The following is a 19,518-nucleotide window of genomic DNA, read 5'->3' as shown; positions in this document are numbered from 1 at the left end:
TAGTTTTTATGGGCAAAGTTCTACTTTAAAATGGTCATACTTGACTCAAATTTTGACCGATTTGAGCCATGAGTGGCCCTATACACATCAATTCCAGGAAGATACCTTGGGCTTTACACAAATTCAGATTGTAGGTCTCGTGATGACGCTTCATTCATTCCTGTGCAGTACAGCAAGCAACAGCACGTCAGGCATGTGGGGCAAGTGTGGAAATGAAAGTCTTTACTGATAACAGATAGGAAGATTGGTTTATCTATGTGCCCCTCTGCAGCTGAACCCATCCTTTAGAGAAGTGGTTCTCAACCACCAGGCTGTAGTCTCAGATTTTTCAACCCGAGGCTTGCTGTCTGCTATGGCAGCTACTGCTGTCACACCAGACTGCAACTTGTCCACTAGAAGGCGAGAGGAACTTCTGGTGGGCCCCTGCCTGCTTTACCACTGAGAAATCCATGGTACAACTTCTATTTTTTATGAATGAAAATACTGTGTCTCAAATTATTGATGTGGGGAGCTGTTCTCCATCTTGTACTACTGCACTGATACCAATGATTTGGGGGACTATTCTCTTTTTACCTTTGGGGGGATGGAAGGTTTTGGAAGAATTTACCTGGAACTAGTCTTATCGAGGTTGAGAACTATTGCTTGAGAGCAATCCTTGCCCTTACACCATTTGAAGTGATTATGATGTATATTAGATTGCTTTACTTTTTGGCAATTTAAGGCTACTTGCCTGGCTGTTATAGCCTGCGGTTGCCCACATGCATAGTAACCAGTATTCCAGGTAAAGGAGGGGATACCCCAGCTGTCTGTTCTGAGTGTTAAAGTTGACATTTCCATTTGCCCTGGGTTATCAAGGAGCTGTAAAATATATAGCTGGGTACATGAAAAAAACTGTTTTCCAGCTTTTCAAAATTGTTGTTTGTGCCATTTTTTAAGTTGGAAAGGTTTGCTTTTAAAATCTCTTAACCCCCCCCCCCATATTTCCCCTTAAATCCTACATTTACCTGTCTACTCTCCACAAAGAGGAGCTTCACAGCTAAGACTTCTAAGCTATCTACACTCACAGGGCACTTTATTAGGTACACCTGTTCAATTGCATGGTAACACAAATTGCTAATCAGCCAATCACATGGCAGCAACTCAATGCATTTCAGCATCTAGATATGGTTTAGATGACTTGCTGAAGTTCAAACTGAGCATCAGAATGGAGAAGAAAGGGGATTTAAGTGATTTTGAACGTGGTATGGTTTTTGGTGCCAGACGGGCTAGTCTGAGTGTTTCAAAACTGCTGATCTACTGGGATTTTCATGTACAACTATCTTTTAGGATTTACAGAGAATGTTCTGAAAAAGAGAAAATATCCAGTGAGTGGCAGTTGTGTGGACGAAAATGCCTGGTTGATGTCAGAGGAGAATGAGCAGACTGGTTGCTGCGACATTCAGATGGTAGGGTCAGAATTTGGCATAAACTACATGAAATCATGGATCCACCCTGTCTTGTACCAATGGTTCAGGCTGGTGGTGGTGGTGTATTGGTGTGGGGGATATTTTCTTGGCACTAGCAAGGTGTACCTAATAAATTGACTGGTGAGTGTAGACCAATAAATACTGGTACTTCCAGGGATCAGACCACTATACCATATACTATTTACTTAGGACAATACAAAAGCATTATCAGCCCCTTGGGTTCCTCTAGAGATGGCTAGGAGTTTTTTGAGCTGTGGTTAATCCTAGATTGTAAGCTCCTATCCCTCTTGTATTGAACTGTACTGTTGCTGTATTGTCTCCCGTTATATTGTAAGGCCCTGAGCAAGCTGTTGGCACTATATAAATCCTGTATTATAATAATAATAATAATAATAATTGACTTCCCATCTGATGTCTGTATAATTTCAGGTCCAACACTACTTGGTAGAGCCAGTAGCATAACTGCAAGGGTGGCATTCTGACCACCCCTTAAGGGGGACATTTTCACAATGACTTCCAAATTGACTAATCTTCACAGGGGTTCCCTGTGATCTGAACATTATTTCAGGGGTTCAAGGGCTACCTAGGGCTAAAAAGGTTGTTTTAGGATAGGTCAGCAATGCTACATATCTCTCCTATGCCAAATTTCCTTTGATCTAGCAGCAGCAATGGCTGACGGTACTTGTAGTCTATCCATTCACAGGAAACTGTGACTGAATGATGTAGCCATGAGGGCGGAGCCTTGCTGTTTTCAAATTGTGAAAACAGTTGCAGGGAGAGGATTCAGGGGTGGGAGGATTGGGAGGAAGAAGGTGCAGATGCTGGAACATATTAAATGTTCCTCCCTAAAAATAGGTGGAACATGTAACATGTTCCATAGGTGAACTTATCCTTTAATGTATTGTTGAATACAATTATACATTTTATATCTCATTGTGTGTTCAGATATGTTGGCACTATTAAAGAGATCCCTGTCCCTTTGTGCACATCAGCTGTGGGGGGTGGGGGTGGGGGTTGCCCCAGCAATTACAGCTGACTTCTCAGATTGAACCCAAAAGTGTAACCAAGCTCGCCAATTCTGTCTTCGCACATTATGGCCCCTTTAACATGTCCTTATGCATGTCAGTGCATTAAAGCGGAGTTCCAGTCAGTTTCATGTGTATGAAAGGTCAACAGCTACAAAAACTGTAGCTGTTGACTTCTACTAAACACACACTCACCTGTCCCAGGGTCCAGCGATGTGCTCCTTTCTCTGCCTCGTCTCTCCCTGGTGCCGGCATCTCGACTGTAGGCACTAGGCTGTGACAGCTTGCCAACTTCACAGCCAGGTGCCCACTGCGCATGCGTGAGTCAGGCTGCGCATTCTTATTGGTGCGGCAGTCTTCTGGGACCTGTGAAGGTTCCCAGGAGATGGCGGGAGGAAGGAGGGGTCACTTCAACGCGGCGAACTGAGCTGGAAGTGGGAGCAGGTACCTGTCAAAAACAGGTATCTGCCCCCCCCCAAAAGGTGAAGGGGGAGGAGCTTCTGCTTTTGAGTGGAACTCCGCTTTAAATACAGGTATTTCAAGCAACCAACACCAGACATCTGTCAAGAGCAGGTTATGACCCCTAAACAGCCCTGAACACTCTATTGTGACCTCAGATCTGTGCAAAAAAAAAAAAAAGGGTATGCTGCATTTTGCAGAGGTAAATGGGTGTGCACCACAACTGCCATGTGACTGCGTCCGCAGTGAAGGGGGATTTTGGTGTAAGACCCCTGTTCAGACAGGCGTGTGGGAGGTGGCCTATCACTTACTAACTGCGGGGCCCATGTGAAGAAGGACCAAGGGACATTTTTCCCACTGAGACCTGAAAATGATTTGATTGGTTCCTGTTCACATTTGACTGTTTTACCAACGCTTGCCAAACGCTCCTATAGCGTTTGGCAAGCGTTGGTCCGGCATTTGTGGAGTGTTTCTTAACGCTCAGCAAACGCTCCGCAAACGCCGCATGCGCAGTTTAGCGGTGGTTGCTAGGCGTTTGCCGAGTGTTAAAAACGCCCTATAATGAAGTTTAAATGGTGTTACCGCTCCGCAAACGCCGGTCGGGCCATAGGCTAGAATAGGAGGCTTCAGCGCCTCCTGACTCAACCAGAGGCATCCGTTTTGCTGCGACGCTAATGCTCCCGTTAGAACAGCACCATGTGCTGCAATGTGCAGAATTGTCAGAGGCGTTTAGGAAGCGCTAAAAACGCTTCCCAAACGCCTTTCTGCCGCCTGCACACAATGCTAGTGTGAACGTAGCCTTGGAGTGTTAAAAGGATGTGAGAGGCTGGATCATACTATCAAATATATGATATATTACTAAAAAACAAGCGATCCTTCTAATAGGGTACAACTCCCCCTTAGTATTGCCCTATCAGCGGCCTCCATGCCTCTCCTAGAAGAGTTTTACTTTCGGCACTCAGGACTCCCATGGACGGACCCCACGCAGTCGGCGGTCACTCAGACCCTGGCGGGGCCCCTCCGCTGGCTGATCAGCAAATGACTCCCCGGGAGAGGGCGTGTCCCGCGGCTCGGCCAGTGGGGAGGAGACAGGGGGGTGTGAGCTGTGCTTGTCCCTGCAGCAGCAGGCAGAGAGGAGAGCGCTGTGGAGTGTGAGCTCCTGGGGTCAGTGTCCGGGGACTGTGCGGGAGATCGGACCCTCCACGCTGGGAAGTGACCTCCTCTTAGTAAGTGTTTGATTCCTTCCTGTGTGCTGGGAGCTCCTCATCATCCCACTTCCCAAAGCAGTCTCACTTCTGATGAACTGCACGAGAGGCAGCTGGGGCAGAGAAACAACATCGTACAAGTGCAGAGGTCAGCAGAATGGAGCGATCACACCACTGCTGATGGCTCTGCCAAGAGGTTCTGCAGCAGCTGGCCAGTAACTTGCTCTAGGTAGTAGTATACAATCCCTCTTCTGTTCTCTATTGGTTGCTTGGACTCTTTTCTCTGCCCCCCCCCCCCCCAGCTGGGTATACTTTTCACTTGTATACTTAGTTTCTCTAATGTTTTCCCAATCCTTGGGGTCCGTTAAAACTCATCGCAACGCACCGAAAGTGCACGCACCTTGATGGTCATGCGTGTTCTTGCATTTTCACACGTATTGTCATCTGATGGGAATCGACAGGTCACTGGAAGGGTCAGACTGCCAACAAGTTATTTTTTATTTTTGACTTTCAGTGGGGCTGCGTTTTTCTGCGTTGCGTTAAAATGCAGACATGCTGTGGTTTACGGCAACGCTCGTCTACACAGCGCTGTGTTGTGAACTCCTGCGCCGGACCAGTGCAGAAAAACACGCAGGTCACTACATGTGGTGCACAGAGAGTAAAAGCGCACATGAAACGTTGCGTTTTACTGCACGTCAAACTTTGTTTATACATGCGATTATTCCGTATAGGCCACATCAGGGGTTAAAATTCTAACCTTTTATAGTTGTTATTGTTATTATTTTGCTGTGTGTTGATGCACATTTTTGTTTGTTGCATATGTTGTGTAGAAATGCAGACATGCTATGTGTGTGTGTATGTATATAATAAATATATATATATATACACGGACAGCAGCACATCTTTTATGGAGTGAGCAGAGCACACAGAAATCAGTTGTTTTCGCTGTGTCCTTGCATTGTGCCCACATTGATCAATGCAGCTTGGAGCATATGAGACAAAGATTAGATGTGAATATCTATAATTGTGAGGTTTTTTTTTTATTTTAACCACTTGCCTCCAGAGGATTAACCCCCCCCCCTCCCTTCCTGACTAGGCCATTTTTTGCATTACGGCGCTGTGTTACTTTAACTGACAGTTGCGCTGTCATGCAACGCTACATCCAAATTAAATATACGTCCTTTTTTCCCCAAAAATAGAGCTTTCTTTCGATGGTATTTGATCGCCTGTGCGGTTTTTGTTTTTTGTGCTCTGAAAAAAAAATAAAGACTGACAATTTTGAAAAAAAAACCCAGTACTTTTGACTTTCTGCTATTAAACATGTCAAGTAAAAAAAAACAAATTTCGTCATAAATTTAGCCAAAATGTATTCTGCTACATGTCTTTGCTAAAAAAATAAATCACAATATGTGTAATTTAATTGGTTTACGTGAAAGTTATAGTGTTTATAAATTGTGGTATTGATTGGGTGGGCATTCTGACACTGGGGGGAACTGACTTGGTGTCACTGACATCCCCAGTGACAGCAATACAGTAATCAGTGCTAATAAGCACTGACACTGTACTAGTGGCACTGGACAGGAAGGGGTTATTGTGGGGAGATCAAAGGGTTAACTGTGTGCTGTTTTGCTGTGTGTGTGCTTTACACTGTAAGCACACTGCTTTGAATGTCTGTGCTGTGCAGTGCCATCCAAAGCAGTGTGCACGAGCTGACAGGGAGGAGAACTGTTTTGTTTACAAACATACTGGGCAGTCACCGCCTGCGAGTAATCATTATTTCTACTATAGGGCTGACGGGAAGCTGTTAAGGGAAGCCAGTCTTGTTTGTTGCAAACTGCATGGTAATAGTGCTGCCAAATGTTTATCTGTAACAATAAATACATCTACTTTGAGGATTTCTCAACCAGGGTTCCTCCAGAGGTTGCTAGGGTTTCCTTGAGCAATTTGTGCCCCTTAGATAAGCTCCCACTGACATCATTGATATTTTTAGCTATATATAAGGGGGACAATTCTTCCCAATGACCACAAGTGTAAGGAGCATTGTTCACTCTAAGGCTGGCCATACATTGTACAATTTTCCTTTAGATTTACCAAAAACCATATGATATGAGGTCAAACCTAAACACTTTCAATTTGTATGCAGTCAGGCAGGCACTTACACTACATAGTTGAAGGTAAATATAAAGGAAATTAAAAAATAAAACTGTATAATGTATGGCCAGCCTAATGTATCATGAGTTGTAGATCTAGTAATTCATCTCAGGGGTTCCCTGAGACCAGAAAGTTATTTCAAGGGTTCCTCTATGTTGAAAAGGTTGAGAGAGGCTGCTTTAAGAACCGGCATCCAAAAAAAACTGAAAGCTTGAACTGAAGCCTGCAGCGGCCAATCACAATTCAGGTACCAATGTGCCAGTGCAAGTTGCAGGATGAAAGCTATAGTCTGATTGGCTGTTCCTGGCAGTATCCCTGTGTTCTCAAGTCAGCTATAGCACATTCAGTACAAGAATTGTAGACCTAAACTTTAGACAAAAATATAATTATGTGTAAATTCATTACATGTAAGATCAGAGACTCCAAATTGAGCAGACCGCTTTGCATTTCTGTTTTGAGCGATACACAGAATGCTTGCTGTGGGGTGAGCGAAGGATTTTGAGTTTGTAATTTAGTAAGTTTTCCCGTAGACGGGGTCACGTCTGCCTTGTAGTGCTGTTTCTGTGGCCAGTGTTGCTGAGTTTGCACAAATGACTGTAATTCATGGCAGACTCAGCGGTAGGAGAGATCTACGTTTAATTTACAGCCGTTCATTAAGAGCAAAATATTTCTTTTGTGCTGAGAATGGATTTTTGGTCGTTTGTCTGCCAAACAAATGCTCCTTGTGTGGGACCAGTGCATGTTCCTATTTATTTTCCTCCTCTGATTTCTTCAACTTTATTGTTTATCTACTTGCTTTACTTTTCCATACGGAAAGGATCTGGTGTGACCGATGGAAAATACTTCTTCTACAGGAGAACTGGAGACGACTATAATGCTGGGTCTGTGGGAGCCTGAGGGGTAAAGGGGGTATGGCATTAAACCTCTACTCCAGTCAAAACTTTTTTTTTTTTTGTTTCGATAGTGAAGAAGAGAACGTCTGTCATATTTTAGGGCTAATTCACACAGGCATCTAAAATGCTGTGTTTAGATGCATACAACGTACAGTTTTATATGCATCTAAACACAGCACTATAGGAAGCAATGAACGGGGTTCCTTGGTGTCCTGCTCTGTCTAACATCTGTCAACAAGATTTAAAATCAGGTGATTATTTTTTCCTGTTCCATATTAAAACTTTTAAAAAAGACAAGGTGGGGGAATTTTGCCTTCCTTTCTCTTTTGCCTGACATTCATCAAATAGGCAAGAAGTAGGGTGATTTTCGCTAATTTCCTTTTCTGTCAAATACCTGTTCAAGAGGAAGGGTGGTGATTTTTCAAATTGTTCTTTTTTTACCTGATTTTCATTGATTAGACAAGAAATTAGTTGATTTTCTATGTATCTTTTGTTTTGCCTGATACCCATCAAATAGGAAATGGGGTGAACTGAGAAGAACTGGGGTGATTTCCTATAATTTCCTGTTATGTCTGATATCCATCAGATAGAGAAGAAATGGGGTGATTTCCTATAATTTCCTGTTTGGTCTGATATCCATCAGATAGAGAAGAAGTGGGGTGATTTCCTATAATTTCCCGTTTTGTCTGATATCCATCAGATAGAGAAGAAATGGGGTGATTTACTATAATTTCCTGTTTGGTCTGATATCCATCAGATAGAGAAGAAGTGGGGTGTTTCCTATAATTTCCTGTTATGTCTGATATCCATCAGATAGAGAAGAAATGGGGTGATTTCCTATAATTTCCTGTTTGGTCTGATATCCATCAGATAGAGAAGAAATGGGGTGATTTCCTATAATTTCCTGTTTGGTCTGATATCCAGCAGATAGAGAAGAAATGGGGTGATTTCCTATAATTTCCTGTTTTGTCTGATATACTTTGAATAGAGAAGCAATTGGGCATTTTTATCATTTCCTCTTCTACCTGTCAAACAGGATGGGGGTGATTTTTTTTTTTTCCCCCCTCACTTCTTCTTCTGTCTTTCATTGATCAAATAGTCAGGAAGGAAGAAAAAGCTGCCAAGTGAAGTGTCATGCAGCAATATAAGGGTAACAGAGTTTCTAACCCAGCCTTTCTCAACGTTTTCAATGCAGAGGCACCCTTGACATAACTTTTCCCCTGCTAAAAATGACTACAGGCGTACCTCGGTTTAAGAATTTAATGCGTTCTCCAGGACGTTTCGTATTGTGAAAAATTTGTAAACCTAAATGCGGTTTATCATAGGAATGCATTGAAAACCAATTAATCCGTTCCGGAGGTCAGAAAAAATTAGAAAAAAAAGTCTTTGATCTGTTCAAAACTCTTTACAAAGTGCATTTTAAAGGAATAAATACTGTACAGGGACATGATTAAAAATTTCCAGAATGGCTCCAAAACTCGATGAAAAACCGCTCCAACTCCTCCACACTCGACAACATTTGCTGCCCACAGACTCCAGCAATGCACGGGGCCGGCGCTATAAACCTCCCAGGCGCAATGCATCCTGGGGAAACTTGCTTTGTTTTGCAAAAAAAATTGTGTAAACCGAGGCATTATTTTCAATGGATTTTCATTCGTAAACCGAAAATTACGTTAACCGAGGCGTTTGTAAACCGAGGTACGCCTGTATATCTACAATTCATGATACATTAGTGTGATAGTCAGAGATCAGAATTCTCCTTACACTTGTGGTCATTGGGAAGAATTACTCCCTTACAGATTGCTAAAAAGTTCAATGGTGTTAGTGGGAACTTACCTGAGAGGCAAAAGCTGCCGGTTGCTCAAGGAGCCCCTAGCAACCTCTGGAGAACCCTAGTTGAGAAACCTGATCTGACTCATCCCCACTCTATCTAGAACCAAAATAAAGTTTAGAGTTTAGGCCAAAGTTGGGATTCATGTAAATGAACATCTCCCTTTTGGTTGTAATGATGCTTCAGGGCTCTGCAGATCAATGTGTGATATTATTACTGTTTACAAAGTTCAGGCTCCGCTGATATAATTATTATTTATTGTAAGTGAGAAAATGAATCTTGTTCACAAGTCAAGGTCACCACTTATGGAATTGGCCACTTCACACTCTGAGCTCAATAAGCCTTGTGTGGTTACAATGGCCAGCATGCTACCAATCATGATCTGTAGACATCTGTTCGTGCACATGGAACACAGTCTGGTTGTGCCGTGCCCCTATTTGCCCTGGCACTAGTGCTGGTAGTCTCCATATCAAGTTATTAGCCAGTTCAACCACACAGCAGACACATGCTTGCTTCTGTTAGCCAGCTAACTTGTCTAATAGTATCAACAATTTGTAGTAGTAATAGTAGTATCAATTAGATTCTATTATATCATCAGTATACATAATCAATTATTGCAGTATCAATTAGTATCACGTGTTATTGTATCAGTGTACATAATGAAATATAGTATAATAGCATGAATTAGTATAATCCGTTATAGTATCAGGGCTTTTTTTTCAGCGGGAATGTATTGGAACGCAGTTCCGGAACCTCCAGCACTGAATGTATGTAATGACAAGAGGTGTTTGGGTGTGCTGGAGGGTCTAGTGATGCTGGCTGCTGGAGGATCTATTGTTGCTGTAGAGGATCTATTTTTTCAAGGGGGTCTAATGTTGCTGGGGGGTTCAATAGTTTCTGGTGGGGTTTTTATTGTTGCTAGGGGTGTCTTATGTTTCTAGGGGTTAATTTGTTGCTATGAGGGATCTACTGTTGAGGGAGGGATCTATTGTTCCTGGAGGTTTTTTTTATGCTGGCTGCTGGGAAATCTGTTGCTGCTGCTGGGAGTTATTGTTGTTGGGTGGATCTATTGTTGCTGGGGGGGTGGATCTATTGTTTCTGGCTGCAGGGGATCTATTTCACTGCTTTTCTTATCAATGACAAATTCCATACAAATTACTGAGCACCATAAAATGATACTTTGTTCTGTATTCTTTGAAAGGGGAGTACTGGGAGGTGGGTAGAGGGTGCAACCAAGGGATGGTGCTCAGAGGTAGGTCGGAGGCTGAGACAAGGGTGGCTCAGAAGGGGTAAGTTCCTGTAACTTTTCACTGAGAAAAAACAAACTCTGTATAGTATAAATTCTAGCATAGTAGTATTAATTAGCATCATCTATTATATTATCAGTACATAATTGATTATTGTAGTATCAATAAGTATCACCAATTATTGTATCTTGAAACATAATTAGTTATAGTATAGTAGTATAAAATAGTAGTACCAACTAACATTATCCATTATAGTATTAACATAGATAATCCATTATACTGTAGTATAGTAGTATCAATATACTAGTAGCAGTTTTTCCAAGGATCACCATATACATTACAGTCTGACTGTAAAATCTTTGTGCAATCAATGTTAGATTTACCAATACTATATAATATAATGACCTACCTAATACAATTATTTTTTTATCCATTCATGCAGGTCCTTAGTGTGTGTGTGTGTGTGTGTGTGTGTGTGTGTGTGTGTGTGTGTTTAAATAAAAGCTTTTTTTGATTGATTCAGACTTAATTTTGATCATATTCAATCAAACTGGATTGGCAATAGCAGATATTTACCAAGCACTTGGCCTTGATCAGCAGCACTGAGATATATTGTTCGTTAATACGATCCTATTTTGATTGATCAAATTAAGAGATGACATAAAGGAAACAGAGAAGTGATCAATAATTTTATCCACATTCTATGTGCCACATATTGACCTAATGGGTTGTCTTCTAGAAATCAATTGTTCCTATTGGAAGAAATCAACATTTATCAAAGCATGTATAGCCACCATAATTAGAATTGCATTGCACAATCAGATTGTAATGTGTGTGGTGAGCTTAAAACAGAACTAAAGGCTGCTTTACTCGCCCTTCATCCACTGGTCTCTGTTCCCCACCGGCGCCAACATACTCTGTGTGCCAGTGCACGGGATGATGGCACATAGGGATCAGGCCAAGAAAATTAATGGGATAGGCAGGCAGGTGGATTCCTTGCAGAATAGACTTTGCATGCTCACAGTTAACAGCAAAACTTTGGTTCTGCTTCAGGCCTTATGCACACTGGTGTATTGTAAAATGCTGTTTCTCCTGACAGGAGAAAATCAGAGTTAAAAACTCACCTAAGCTGCGTTTTTTCAAACCAGTTTAGCAGAGTTTGGTGTTTGGGTGTTTATTTCATTGGCCAGCCATTTTAATTTATTCTGGCTATTGAAATAATTGCAGTGCTAAATGCTACTAGCGTTTTAGATACCGTTAGCAGTATCAAACATTTTTTTTTCTGCCAAAACTTTGCTGCTCCTGGATTCACTGCCATAACTTTTTCCTGCCACATAACGCTGCTAAATGCCTATACTTGCATTTATATAGGTTAACATTCAGGGGAGTTTGGAAGCAAGCAAAAAAAAAAACCCACCAGAGGCCCCTAGGAGCAGCTGTAAAAACATCCAGTGTGCATCAGGCCTAAGTCTACATGTACAGTTGCAAGAAAAAGTATGTGAACCCCTTGGGATTACGTGGAGTTTTGCATGAATTGGGCATAAAATGTGCTCTGAACGTCATCTAAGTCACAACAATAGAAGAACACAGTCTGCTGAACATAATACTACACAAACATTAGATGTTACCATGGTTTAATTGCACATAACATGTAAACATTCACAGTGCAGGGAGGAAAAAGTATGTGAGGCCATAGCTTAATGACTTCTCCCAGAGCTAATTGGAACCAGGAGTGAGCAAACCTTGACTCCAATCAGTGTGATGATATTGGATGTGTTGCTGACAGCTGTCCTGCCCTTAAAAAACACACACCTGTTTTGGGTTTACTGGTTTCAAGAAGCACTGTCTGATGTGAACCATGCCTCGCAGAAAAGAGCTCTCAGAAGACCTACAATCAAGAATTGTTGACTTGCATGAAGCTGGAAAGGGTTACAAAAGTATCTCCAAAAGCTTTGATGTTCATGTGTCCACGGTAAGACAGACTGTCTACAAATGGAGAAAGTTTAGCACTGTTGCTACTCTCCCTAGGAGTGGTCGTCCTGTAAAAATGACTGCAAGAGCACAGTGCAGAATGCTGCATGAGGTAAAGAAGAATCCCAGAGTGTCAGCTAAAGACCTTCAGAAATCTCTGGCACATGCTAACATTTTTGTTGACACATCTGCAATAAGGAAAACATTAAACAAGAATGGAGTACATGGGAGGACACCACGGAGGAAGCCATTGCTGTCCAAAAAGAATATTGCAGCACATTTGAAATTTGCAAAAGAGCACCTGGATGTTCCACAGCACTACTGGCAAAATATACTGTGGACAGATGAAACCAAGATTGAGTTGTTTGGGAAGAACACACAACACTATGTGTGGAGAAAAAAAGGCACAGCACACCAACATCAAAACCTCATCCCCACTGTAAAACATGGCGGAGGGAGCATCATGGTTTGGGGCTGCTTTGCTGCCTCAGGGCCTGGACGGATTGTTGTCATTGATGGGAAAATGAATTCCAGAGTTTATCAAGACATTTTGCAGGAAAACGTACGACCATCTGTCCGCCAACTGAAGCTCTGCAGAGGATGGGTGATGCAACAGGACAATGACCCAAAGCATACAAGTAATTCAACAAAACAATGGCTGCAACAGCACGGAATACGCCTTCTGGAGTGGCCCAGTCAGAGTCCTGACCTCAACCCGATTGAAATGCTGTGGCATGACCTTAAGAGAGCGATTCACACCAGACATCCCAAGAATATTGCTACACTGAAACAGTTTTGTGAAGAGGAGTGGTCCAAAATTAATCCAGATCGTTGTGCAGGTCTGATCTGCAACTACAGGAAACGTTTGGTTGAGGTTATTGCTGCCAAAGGAGGGTCAACCAGTTATTAAGTCCAAAGGTTCACATACTTTTTCCTCCCTGCACTGTGAATGTTTACATGTTATGTGCAATTAAACCATGGCAACATCTAATGTTTGTGTAGTATTATGTTCAGCAGACTGTGTTCTTCTATTGTTGTGACTTAGATGACGTTCAGAGCACATTTTATGCCCAATTCATGCAAAACTCCACGTAATCCCAAGGGGTTCACATACTTTTTCTTGCAACTGTACATTAGCCTACTCTGACTGTGGCTGCGGGAAAAAGAAACAAAGCGTGCAAATGCGTTACCGCGTTTACCCCCTTTTTTACTGTGTTTTGCGTTTTCCCGCAGCCGGTGCTCAAAATGTTAGTCTGATTTAGTAGAGGGAGGTTTAGCCTCACCCAAACACGGCAGTTCCTAAACTCTGCTAAAAACCGAGGTGTATATGGACACACAGGCTTTTACGGAGTTGAGTTTAGGAGCTTTGGCACAAAAAAAAAAAAAAACACGCCAAAAGCTCCTAAACTCAAGTTTGGGAGGCGCCAGTGTACATGAACCCTAAAGACATCCAGTTACATCAGTAGTTTTCAAACTGTTTTATTTAAGGCCAGTATTATTGTCCTTGATGGCCAACCTACCAAGTCTTGTTCTGTTCATTGGTTACAGCGCCCCTCCCACAATACCATAAGGAATGTTCTCTGTAGGAAGCTACAATGTAAATTCATGTGTTTATGATACATTTCTTTTGTTTACAAATGTTTTTATTTATTAAGGAATAGGCTGCAAAAACAGCATAAAGTATAATATACAACAGAAAAAAGGCACATCTGTATGAGCATGGTAGGCAGAGCAATAAGGCTACTAACAGAGGAACACTATCAATTAAATCATGAATATTCATTAGTCATGCAATAAATGTCTATGAGTTTTCCAAACATCCCATCTTCTGTCAAATAAATGCATCCTATCCTGTAACGTATAGTGAATACGTTCCATGAGCATCACCACATCGACTCTTCGTAGAACTGAGGCCAATGGTACTATGGCGCCTTCCAATGAAGGGCAATGGCCCATAGGGTTGAGACACATATGGTGTGAATTAGCCTCATAGCCTCAGTCTGTATTCCCGAGATATGGGCTCCCAGTTGGCAAATCTGCATAGACAAATCTGCATCTGCCACAGCAGAAGCCACTTCAGAGATTTTGCGCCATACCAATAAAAGGCCGGGAAGGGCCCAAAATATATGCACAAGGGTACCAGCAAGGCCACAACCTCAGAAGCAAAGGTGGGACGTCCCTGGAAACATGATGTGTAGTCTAGAGGGGGTATAATACCGACGGGTTAATACCTTAAGGCCATCTCATGGACAGAAAGAGATCTAGAGCTCTTACGTATGTTATCCACCATGGAGTCCCAGTCCTCTTCAAAGAAGGTGACACCACTATCAGCCTCCCATTTCTGTCTATATAAGGGGGGTGAGGGAAAGATAGTTGCCAAAAAAGGTGATACAAATCTGAAGGTATCAAACCAAAATATGAATTGAAAAAATGTCTTATTTGCCAATAACGATAGTATTCGTGAAGTGGGATATCAAAAAGTGTTCATAACATCTGAAACGTAATATAAGACCCACCTCTTTGAAAATGAGATAATCTGATAAAGAATCGATCGTACCACCAGAGGAATACCTACGGAGATGAAAATGCCGCGACAAAATTCGGGTCTCCAAAAAATGACGAACCTGATGAGACAGAGGAGACAAGGTCTAATTTAAATTTATAACAGGACCAAAGTATCAATGAGTGGGCAACAATTGAATTATGGGTCAACAACGAGCGAAGGGGAATTTTTGTCCATAATAGACCCGGTAGATAGAACAGGCATATAGATTGAGACTCAAATCTGACCCAAGGAGTCTGGGAGTTAATAGTCGCCCATTGCGATAGTTGTGAAATGCGGGCAGACAGGTAATAAAGCCAAACATTGGGGAGTCCGAGGCCACCCACCCGTTGCATCTGATATAGGACGGATGAAGTAAAACAAGGATGTTTATTACGCCAAATAAAATTATTAACCATCTGTTGAAAACAATCAAGGAATGTTTTCGAGGCCAAAATTGGGAGTGCTTGGAGTAAATAAAGTAATTTTGGCAAGATATTCATTTTCACCGCCGTGACTGTGCCTAAAAATGAGATGGGGTATCCATGCCAGATCTTTAACAAAGAAGAAATCTGATACGTTTCTAATGAGTCAGGAGATCCTCTGTAATGTCACATTTGACAGGTGGAAATGTTCTCACATAGGTTTATTGGAAGGGTATGTCTTGGCAAAAGAACAAAACACATGCGGTACATCTCTGCAAATACATGTACATTTGGGAAGCATTCTATCTCCGGGAGGAGTTAGCATAGTGAAGAAGATGTGTCATTTTGGGCAGAGCTTGATGAATAGGTGTCAGTGACATGTTTAATGACATCCTAAACAGTGTGGCTGTAATGTGAAGTTCATGCTCTTTAACCTCTGGATTGCCAGGGGCAAGCACAATTATGACACATTTATGATCATGACACAGTTGACATGTGTGTCTGGTCACTGGTATGAGCATGAATTATTCTTCGTCATTTGTCTGAGATTGTTTCTGCTCATGTTTTTTCAGATGGTGCTCATATTTTTTTTTCTAAAATGTTTCGTTAATAAACAAATTACCTAGCCCAGGTTCACTCTATGAATTGCACAGGAACTTGCTGCGCATTCCTGTGTGTTTAAATGCTCTGCAATTTGAACCCATTCATTGTGAATGGTCTCAAATCGCACTGCATCACACCAAAAGTACTTTTAGAAACACTCTGCACCCAGATCCCATAGTGGTTCTTTGGTATCATACGATCAAGTGCAGGCAGATGCACTGCGTTTAAGTGTGAACCTAGCCTTAGATTTAAATATTGTGCAAAATGTATCTAAAAAAGGTATACCTTAAACATAAAGGAGTAATTTGCCACATTTCACTCACTATTCTAAAATGAATAGTAAACGTCTGACTTTTTCTATCTGTGATGGAAGTAAGGCTACATTCACATTTCTGTGTTGCAGGAACGCGCACAAAATCGCATGCTTTTCTGCAAAGCACAAAAATGCGTAGACCATTATCAGACGTGTGGCAGTGCCATTGAATCCTAATGGCATCCCCACGCCTCTTGCTAATGCATATGCTTTGACACACCAGAATTCATGGTAACGAAGTACCATCAGTAAAAACAAAAGGCAACCACCCCAACCTATAACTGGCCTTTGCAGCAAGGAGCACATGGAAGGGCGACGCATGTCAAAAAAACAAGAAGCAAAAATTCCCAGCTTAATTTATCAGCCAGCCAGCAACAACTCAAATTGTCCTGTTTAACAGTTCATGTTAAAACAAAGGGTTTAGTTTGCACACATTTGCAAATAGATACGTAAGCTGAGGAGGCCGCTTCATAGCACCCCATATATCTGCAGTCCTACCTCTCTAAAGCACAAAAACACGCTCACTAGCTGTCACAATGGGGATGGGGGGGGGTCTGTTCATAACGTGTTACACCCTGAATATGGGTATAACATGTTACAAAAGGTGATCTTATCCTTTGCAAATGCCTTCAGCTTGAAGAGGACTCTACTATCTATCTCACCTTTTATGTGAAGGGCTTGTTGGTTCCCTTTAGCCCACCTTCCTTTAACCTGTCTGGTTGGGCCTTTATCTTGGAGAGATGTCCTCTTTCTGCTGCTGATGAGAAAATATTCTCCTGAATAGGACACAGATAGTAAAAAAAAATCCTGAAAATGGTTTCAACCCCAATGGGGGAGCTTCTTTAAATCAGTAATAAAATGTAAAATATTGCAGCTTACAGTTCTGCATTTGTTTTCCTTTTGATTTTCTTTTCACCTGTTGATTTGGCCTGTAACACACTTCCCGTCTTATGGTCACCATACACACTTCAATTTTATTATCTGATTCAATCAAACTAATGAATAGGCAAATAATCAAATATTCAGAACGTCCCTTCTGATCGATTTTAGATCAGATTTGCTTAAATGGAATTGATTAGCCAGTGCAGAAATGATCGATTGTTTTGACTGGCAACACCGAGATACTTTGGTCATGATTCTGATCATATTTTGATCAGTCTGATTATGAGACTGTATGATGGAAACAGAGATGCTATTAATAATGCACAATTGTTTCTTCCAACTATCGATCATGTTCTTTCTTCTCTGAGTGTGCCTTATCAATGAATTTGAGTTGTTGATCAATTAATCTTATCGGGAGAGATCTATTGGATAAGACATCGATCATTTATTAAAGTGTGTCTGGCTTCCATTAGGGTGTCTTCTCTCTGTATTTGGAAAGCAGAGGAGAGGGTAGAGGGGATGCACTAGCAGATTTAGATGAACTTGACCAACAAATTAAAGCCGAACTCTAACTGACACTTTTAGTAGTTACAGCAACACTTTTTTCTTTTTCCTTTTGGGATAAAGTTTTTACATGGTTTAAATGGATATAAGTCGATCAAAGTAAGCATGCTTGTCCTGTTTTAAATAGATTGCCTCAAACTGCTACTTTTGCTGGACAGCTTGTCCTGTTGAATGAGGCTAAAAAAATAACAGACTTACTGGCCAGATAAAAGTAATGGAATATAGCCTAAAAATAGAAAATAAACGCAGCCATTGCATCTAAGAATTGGTAACCTGTCATTGAATACACTTCTGTTTTCGGCTTTAACACTGTTTTAATCGAACAGGTTTTATCTTTTTCACACATATGCAATCTATGATGCATTTGGACAGACACGGATTCTCATGGCAGCCCACATAGTATTTGTTCTTACAGAGGTAGTTCACACACATGCGATGCAAAAAGGGTCCTGTGTGAGTTTGGAGCAATGTGTTCCAAACTCACATACTATAGTACACAGGTGTCAAACACAAGGCCCGCAAGCCGAATCCGGCCCTCCAGGCCATTTCATGTGGCCCTTGCACCTCTCCTGCAGCTACAGTACCACCTTGTCTCTGCCCCCACCTTGTCTCAGCAGTCGGCAGCAGAGAGGTGGACAGAACTCCTCCACCAGATCCTGCACCCCCTCATCTCTGCCTCTCCTGATCTCAGCATTCAGCAGACTCTGATAACTGACTCCACCCCTCCTCTGGTCCTCTTCCAGACCCTGCACTTTCTGCTTCCCAGCTCTGGGGGGGCATGGTGATGTTAGGAAGGGTATGGTTTCTTGACATCTGATGTAATGGGGGGGGGGGGGGGTGCTCTGGACATCTAGTCTCACAGATAAAACCAGCTCTTTGAGGGCAACCATAATGCTGATACGGCCCGTAATGAAATGGAGTTTGACACCCCTGCTATAGAGTTTAGTGAGATTCTGAGATTTTTGTTCAGATGTGAGTGTGATTCTGATGCGTTTTTACCATACCAGCAGAAGATCAGTGGGTTTTTAACCAAGGCGAGAGAGAGGGATGGAGAGATAGAGAGCCAATCAAGGATCACATGAAGAGCAGTAAGCAAGATGTCACTTTTGACATCATTGCTTACTACTTGTGAAATCTGTGAATGATCACAGAGGTCACATGGTACAAGGCTATTCACAACAGTCTTGTACCATGTGACAAGCTGTGACCAATCACAGCTCACACGGTATTTCTCAATGGCTGCAAGAATGCAGCCAGAGAGGAGGAGAGATGATTGTTTTGACAGCCTTTGTGGGTATAAAAGCAATCAGTGTAAAAAAAAAATAATAAATCTTCAACACCCCCACAAGTAGTACAGTGTCACTGTGGTGACACTGTACTGCTAGGATGACCGTATGTGTAAAAAAAAAATATAATTATATAAATAATATATTATATAAATAATATAAAAATGTAAAACATTTTTTTTAAATTCTTATTTTTGGTTATAAACTAATTTTTTTTTTACTAAAAATATAATTGAATACATTTTGGCCAAGATGTATGAAAGATTATTTATTTGCAAAATTTTATAAGAAAAACACTTTTTTTCCAAATTTTTGGAATTTTTCATTTATATAGCAAAAAAAATAAAAATCCCATTAGTGAATAAATACCACCAAAATAAAGTTTTTTTAAATCTGTCCCAAAAAAATGCTAAAAAAAATCATATGGGTACAGTGTTGCATGACCGCGCAATTGTCATTCAAAGTGTGATAGCACTGAAAGCTGAAAATTGGCCTGGACAGGAAGGGGTTAAAAGTGTCCGGACTTGAAGTGGTTAAGATTATTTAGGCTTTAGGTGGAATTCTTTAAGTATTTTTTTTAACTCCATGCAGGTTTTTGCCACTGATGATCATTCTGCGCTGGCTGAACATTGATCTGTTCGGTCAGCCTGGGTTC

At 41.5% G+C, this 19,518-nt stretch overlaps 1 protein-coding gene across 1 annotated transcript in view; it reads left to right on the top strand.

Annotated features, from left to right (window-relative positions):
• The first annotated feature begins 4,041 nt into the window (after nucleotides 1–4,041).
• LZTS2 (leucine zipper tumor suppressor 2) overlaps nucleotides 4,042–19,518 on the top strand; it is a 213,105-nt gene continuing 197,628 nt past the window's right edge. Inside the window, exon 1 of the mRNA XM_089683290.1 lies at nucleotides 4,042–4,176. The gene's annotated coding sequence lies outside the window, so the exon portion shown is untranslated. The remainder of the gene's footprint in view (nucleotides 4,177–19,518) is intronic.

This window comes from Staurois parvus, unplaced genomic scaffold, assembly GCF_062004578.1.
Source record: "Staurois parvus isolate SC_StPar_1 unplaced genomic scaffold, SC_StPar_1.0 ptg000303l, whole genome shotgun sequence".
Taxonomy (NCBI): Eukaryota; Metazoa; Chordata; class Amphibia; order Anura; family Ranidae; genus Staurois; species Staurois parvus.
The sequence above is the reverse complement of the archived record's forward strand: the minus strand, read 5'-3'. Positions and strand labels throughout refer to the sequence as shown.